We start from the raw sequence: 7,506 nt of genomic DNA on the forward strand, positions 1-7,506 counted from the left end.
TCAACCTTCATTGATAGCGCTTGGAGCTGGGCTGCAATAGCGGTGGCTGCATCAACTTCCAGAATACCTGCTACCTTGCCTGACGTCATCCTCTGAGTTGGGTTTTGATGCTCATTTGCAGCCATCGTCTCGATAAGATTATACGCCTCAGTATAGCTTTTAGCCCATAAGGCGCCTCCAGCTGCTGCATCGAGCATGGGCCGAGATTGGGCCCCCAAACCATTATAAAAACCAGTGATTACCATCCAATCCGGCATTCCATGATGTGGACATTTTCTCAACATTTCCTTGTAGCGTTCCCAAGCCTCGCACATAGATTCTGTGGGTTGCTGCGCAAACTGTGTAAGAGCACTCCTCATAGCAGCAGTCTTTGCCATTGGATAAAACTTCACCAGAAACTTTTGCGCAAGATCTTGCCACGTAGTGATTGACCCAGCTGGTTCAGAATGTAACCAGTCTTTAGCCTTATCCCTCAGTGAGAATGGGAAGAGCCTCAACTTGATAGCCTCATCAGTCACGCCATTATACTTAAAAGTGCTGCAGATCTCGACAAAATTCCTTATGTGCATGTTGGGGTCTTCAGTTGCCGCTCCTCCAAAAGAAACAGAATTCTGCACCATCTGAATAGTGCCCGACTTGATTTCAAAGGTGTTAGCTTGAATAGCCGGATGAAGGATGCTTGACTGAATGTCATCAATTTTAGGCCGAGAAAAATCCATAAGAGCTGGATCAGCTTGAACAATACGATCTCCCATGTTTACTGGTTCTTTCTGCTCAGTTCCTGAATCCGAATCCTCAAAATCTAACTTCTCCGGTGTATCAAGAACTTCGTCTTTCTCCTCAGCTGTATCTAAGGTCCTCTTGCGAGCACGAGAACGAGTTTGCATAAACGTTTGCTAAAGTACCTGAAACACAACCGAAAAGAGTAATTAACTACTACGTCCTAATCACTGAGTCCTAATGACCAATGATGGTAAGTACATAAACTAAACAAATACGCCGAGTCCCCGGCAGCGGCGCCAAAAACTTGTTAGGGCGAAATCACGCACTAATATTCACGCAAGTATACGCGTTCGCAAGTAATATAGAATACTTTCTAGTTCGTTCCCTCAGAGACTCAGACTAATTTATTGTCTAATTTAACTCACTCACCAATGTATGACTCTTCTCAATGTTAAGATAATAACACTTAAAATTGTTGATTAAATATTAACTATAATTAACTACTTAATTAACCACTTAACTAACACTTCAATTTATCAATAATAAAACACTCATGAGATCACAACTTCATTATTACTTCCTTCTATAGCCATAGTTATTACCTTTAGCATGTGACAGTGATGATATTAATCGAATAACACGAAATTGATAAAAGCCAACTTTCATTGTACCAATACCATTCTACCAAACATCCACAATTAAGATAGAAGTTGAATAGTCATCAATTATGTTGAGTTCCTATATGTCTACAGAAATTGACAACACAACGATTTAAGCACAAGTTATTCCTATTGATTATATAGGGCAAATAAAACTGTTAGAGTTACCCACTAATCATGCACAACGTACATGAACCTATGCTAACATGGCAAGTTCTAAATCTCAAGATCCACCGTCGCTTCACAAGAGATTAACACCCTATCTTATATGTTCGTGACGCACATAAGACGAATACGTACAACCAATACTAGATATCATGCAATCATCACATACTAAAGTATTAAACAATTAACTAAAGAATTCCATAATAAATCTGTTGCAACCCCATGATCACGATTAGCCCATAATAGAACTTATCGCCATCATGGGTTCATATGAAATCATGATAAACAAACACAAGAAAATAATAACTAAATTGATTATATTAAAACAGAGTACGTCACAAGAGTAAATAAGTCAAAGCAAGAAAACTAGCATCCAACGTTACAACGAAACAAGAATCACAAGAATATATGCTTCCTCTTCACTGTAGTGTGCTAAATCGGTCTTCTTCCTTATCTCCTTCGCTTCTTGCGCAAAACACAATCTAAAACATAATCTCCTCTTAATACTCTCTGAAAAACGTCTCAAATCTACCTATATAATAGTCCCATAAAACTCAGATTACATAGAAGTTGGAAGCCAAACAGAAGTAGAAGTCTAAAATAATATATCTTTTTCCCCGACCCTGCGCGGCCGCTCAGCATTTCTGCGCGGGCGCGCAACGCTGCTGCGCGGCCGCTCAGCATTGCTGCGCGGGCGCGCAGGACCCTTCTGGAAAAATTCCAGGTTTGCTCCGTTTCTTCGCCGTAATCTGCCCGTTCTTTTCCTCTCTCAATGGTGAACACATGCCAAGGCTTATTCTTGATTATTCCTCCTCCGAAATGCAACTAATACCCTGAAATGCATAAACACTAGAAAAACGCATCAAATACACAAAATACTTGATTTCAAGACACCAATTTAAGCCATTTTAAGACGTTCTAAGTGGTATAAAATGCCACTTATCAAGTACCCGTCAGATGCGCATGTAGACGCGCACGACCATATCAGCTCCTTGCGGGATCCAAAGGAGCTAGACAAGTTGAGCGGTTGCTTCAGAATCAAGGATCCTTTCAAGCTAGTTCTTGCAGGTCCGACCGACAGGGTCTGTCAGTGGAGGAAAGATGCACTATGCGTCTACAGGGATACTTTAAGGGCATGTATTAGACTCCCCTTTCACCCATTCATCCCTGTTTTGCTAGCTGATGTGGGCATCAGCCCTTGCCAACTCCCTCCTAACTCTTGGAGGTTGATTCTGTGCTATCTGTCGCAATGTGCCAAGCACAATGTCTCTACCTCTGTTGCTGTTTTTAGAAAGATTTTCCAGTTCAAGAACAGTCCTGACAAGAATTCGGGGTGGGTTTCTTTAAACCAACGCCCAACCGTTCCCCATAGAGTGAACGGGAAGTCCATCCCTGACAATAACTTGGGGTGGAAGAAAGATTTTCTGTTCTTCATTTGGGAGGGTGGCGATTGGGGCACCCTATTTCGTTCATCTTTTGGGCTAGCCGTAGATGGGAGCCCAAACGATATAATTTTGTCTGAGAAGGAGACCAGAGCTTTCAACCTCCTTATGCAAGATAATGGGACTTCCCATTCTTGGGATCTTATCAGGGAGACCGTTCTTGTAGAACTCGGCCTTTCTTCCGTCCCTAAGAAGAGTACGTTTCATTCCTTGTCTAGTTGTTTTCGTTCCTTCTATCTTCTACTTTGCTAACTTCTCAACTCACTTATCTTATTTATTGCAGTGGCTGAGAAAATTGAAGAGGCTAAAAAACCTAAAGACCTGGAAAGAACCAGGAACCTTGGGGATCGTTTCCCGTAGTTCCTACTCCAGGCAATGGAACCAGGCAAAGAAGGCCCCATCCAAGTTTTACGTACCAAGCAAAAACCAGGGTCTTACTTCCAACCTGCTTGGGGAATCCGGGGGAAGGATTCAATTGTCGGCAACACAGCGCTTGCCAAGGAATGGTCTAAGCATTCCATTTCCCCGGTCGACTATCAAGACTTTGTCCTTCAACAGGACTTGGAGGGTAACGAGCTTTTCGGAGCCCAGGCTTTGGCGACGGTACATCTTTTTCCTTAGCCGTTTATAGTTGCCATTTTGATTTTTCCCATTTTTTACTTTTGCTGTGTTTCTTGCAGGCGAACGCCCATTTTCAAGGGGCGATTCACCAAGCCAAGGCTTGGAAGGTTGGCCTCGAGGATGCGAACAAGAAGCTGAAGGAGGCCAACCATAGAATAGAGGCCCTTGAAGCCCAACTTGCCTCATCTACTTCTGATTTGGAAATGGCCCAGGTTGAAAATGTTATCCTCAAGGCTCAAAAGGATAAAGCCTTTGACGGCTGGATGGACACTCAGGAGTTCAAGGATTTAATGGTGGAGCATGATGCCCTCCTTCATCCGGTCAGCTATAAGGAAGGCTGGGACGCCGCGGTGGAGGCTATTCAGGACGAGTTTCCAGAAGTCCTTGAACAATATTCCTTCCCTTGTCCTGTGCGGGTTCCAGCACTTGGGGGCGTTGTAGACAAGCTTGCCGATTTGATCAAAGACGGCCCATCGGGGAGTCAAGGCCAAGGCCAAAAGAAGAAGGAGCTCGAGTCCAGCTCTGAAAAGGAGGAATCTTCTTCTGAGGAGGAGCCTGAGCCCATTATAAAGAAGGCCAGGATAGAAAAGCCTCCAAAGGCAGCGTCTCCTAAACCAGTGTCTCCTGCAGCCTCCAAAGCGTCCGAAGATAGTTCTGAGGGAACCTCTGCGGAGACTTCTGAGGGGAGTTCCGAGGGTCCGGCTGAAGAGACATCCGAGGAGACTTCGGTTAGTGGTTCCGAAGAATCCCAGCCTTCCAAGGCCTAAGTTTTTTATGTACTTCTTCTTTCTTAAACAATATTGAACTTTGTAATTGACTTTTATTATTTTCAGTCGTATTTTGCCCAAGTATCGTTGTATTTTTCTTTTGATTTTTCAAACTCAAGTTTATAACTTGGTTTTATCTTTCACAATGCATCAATCTAATAGGCTAAAATTAAGTCGAAGGCTTTATATTATAACTTGGTATTCTTGATACCTTACATGAAATGGGTTCAACCCTGATGAAATCTAAACATATCTTCTATATAGAAAAATCCTAAGCAAGCAAAGTTTCAAGGTGCTTTTAAACCTACTTGTCATTCTGACAAGTGAGAATCGTGCTTCAACTATTTTACACATAGTAAACCTTCAGGTTATGCGCATGCCAAGTTCTCAGGACTTCAAAACCATCCATAGTCTCCAGCTTGTAGGTTCCTCTACCCTGAACGCTCTTGACTTTGTACGGTCCTTCCCAATTTGGAGCAAGTTTCCCTTTCTGTCCTACACCAGAAACTTCCACTTTCCTCAAGACTAAGTCACCTTGTTTGAAGAACCTTTCTTTAACCATTAGGTTGTAGTAGAATGAAGCTTTTTTCTGATATTCCACTATCTTCGCATGTGCCTTATCTCGTACTTCATCAATTAGATCCAGGGCTAACCTTTGCCCTTCTTCATTTTCCTCAATATTGAAAGCTTGAATCCTGGGGGAGGAATGTGATATCTCTACAGGAACAACTGTTTCTGCACCATATGCTAACATGAAGGGAGTTGCTCCAGTCGTGACTCGACAGGTAGTCTTATAGGCCCATAGTATGGGGAGTATTTCATCCACCCAGTTATTCCTTGACTTCTCGATCCTCTTCTTTAGTCCATCCATGATTATTCGATTTGCCACTTCCGCTTGCCCATTGGCTTGAGGGTGAGCCACAGATGTGAATCATAACTCAATTTCATTTTCCTCACAATACTTCTTGAATTCCTCGTTGTTGAACTGTGTTCCATTGTCAGTGACTAGGATGCGGGGAATTCCATACTGGCACATAATACTTTCCCACAGGAATTGTGCAACCTGCTTAGTTGTGATCTTGGCCAAGGGTTTGGCTTCAATCCACTTGGTGAAATAATTAATGGCTACAATCAGAAACTTCCTTTGTGTCGTGGCCGTGGGAAAAGGCCCTAGTATATCCATTCCCCACATAGCAAAGGGGATGGGCGAGTTGATAGAGGTCAGCATCTCGGGGGGTTGTCTAACAACTGGTGCGTGCTTCTGACAACGGTCACATTTTTTCACATATTCTTTGGCATCAGCCATCATTTCTGGCCAATAGAAGCCTAAACGGGTTATCTTATGAGCCAAGGCCCTGCCCCCCAAGTGTTGCCCGCATATGCCTTCATGTACTTCTTCTAGAGCCAAGCGAGCCTCATCGGGCCTGAGACATCTTAAGTAGGGAACCACGAAAGATCTTTTATACAAAATTTCATCTATCAAAGAGTATCTTAGTGCTCGAACAGCCAATTTTCGTGCTTCAGTAGCATCATTTGGTAACCAGTCGGTTTGAATGTGAGCCTTAATGGGATCAATCCATGATGTCCCCAGGCCTATAGGAGCCACAAGCTTAACATCAATGTACCGTGTTTTAAAACGCGATAGTATACACTTCCAGAACTTTCTTCCATCTCAGATGAAGCAAACTTTGACAATGCATCTTCCTTAGCATTTTCCTCCCTTGGGATGTGCTCAACATGGCATTCATCAAATTGGGTCATCACGGCCCTTACTAGGCGGACATACTTAGTCATCGTATCATCCCTTGCCTCAAACTCTCCCTTCACCTGGGATATGACCAACTTCGAGTCTCCACAGACTTTTAAGTTCTTGACTCTAAGTGTCCCTGCTAAGACAAGACCGGCTATCAGAGCTTCATATTCTGCCCCATTGTTTGTGGTTGGGAAGTCTAAATTCATGGCATACTCAATCAAGAACCCATCAGGGCTTTGTAAAACCAATCCTGCTCCACTTGAAATTGTTTTTGATGCTCCATCAAAATAGAGAACCCAATATTCTTTCTCCTTATCAACCTTCTCTTTGCCCCCTTATCAATTTCCTTGTCTTGAGGTATGATATCTTCTTGCCCCCGACTTCTTGGTTGGGTATGGTACATTCCACCACGAAGTCAGCTAATGCATGGCCTTTTATTGTCGTCTGTGGCTTGTACTTAATGTCGAACTCTCCCAGCTCTATTGCCCACTTGATCAACCTCCCACTAGCCTTGGGACTATGAATGATATTTCTCAGGGGCTGATTTGTTAGCACCTCAATTTGATGATCCTGAAAGTAAGAACGTAACTTTCTTGAAGCCATCACCAAGGCTAGAGCAAATTTCTCAATAGTTGAATAATTCAACTCAGCAGCATGCAGAATTTTGCTGACATAGTATACGGGTTTCTGGATTTTCAGTTCCTCCTTAACCAATACAGCGCTCAAGGCACTCTCTGAAACAGCTAAGTACAAGAATAAAACTTCATTCAAAGCTGGCTTGGCCAACAACGGGGCATGGGCCATATATTTCTTTAATTCCTCGAATGCCTTCTGGTTTTCCTCATTCCATACAAAGTCCTTAATATTCTTTAGTGACTTGAAGAATGACAAGCATTTGTCTCCTAACTTGGAGATGAATCGTCCCAGCGCAGCAACCCTTCATGTGAGCTTCTGAACATCCTTGACAGTTTTTGGTGGTTCCATGTCCAGGATCGCCTTTATTTTATCGGGGTTAGCCTCGATCCCTCTCTTGGAGACCATCAATCCCAAAAAATTTCCAGACCCTACTCCGAAAGCACACTTTGTAGGATTTAACATCATCTTGTGGTACCTCGGGACCTCAAAAGCTTCCCTCAAATGGGTTATATGGTCAGTCTTTACCAGACTCTTGACTAACATGTTATCGACATAAACTTCCACAGTCTTGCCAATAAGATTCTTAAAAATTTTATTTACCAACCTTTGATAGGTGGCTCTTGCATTCTTAAGACCAAATGCCATAACTAGATAACAATAAACACCAAAGTCAGTGATGAATGATACCTTTGGAATGTCATCCTTGTGCATCTTGATTTGATTATATCCACTGAATCCAT

At 42.9% G+C, this 7,506-nt stretch overlaps 1 non-coding gene across 1 annotated transcript; it reads left to right on the top strand.

Moving 5' to 3' along the window:
* Positions 1 to 255: 255 nt before the first annotated feature.
* Positions 256 to 362, top strand: LOC141709957 (small nucleolar RNA R71). The gene has a single exon (XR_012570505.1). It is a non-coding gene; the product is annotated as a small nucleolar RNA R71 (small nucleolar RNA).
* Positions 363 to 7,506: the final 7,144 nt, after the last annotated feature.

Source organism: Apium graveolens, chromosome 2, assembly GCF_009905375.1.
Source record: "Apium graveolens cultivar Ventura chromosome 2, ASM990537v1, whole genome shotgun sequence".
NCBI classification, from domain to species: Eukaryota; Viridiplantae; Streptophyta; class Magnoliopsida; order Apiales; family Apiaceae; genus Apium; species Apium graveolens.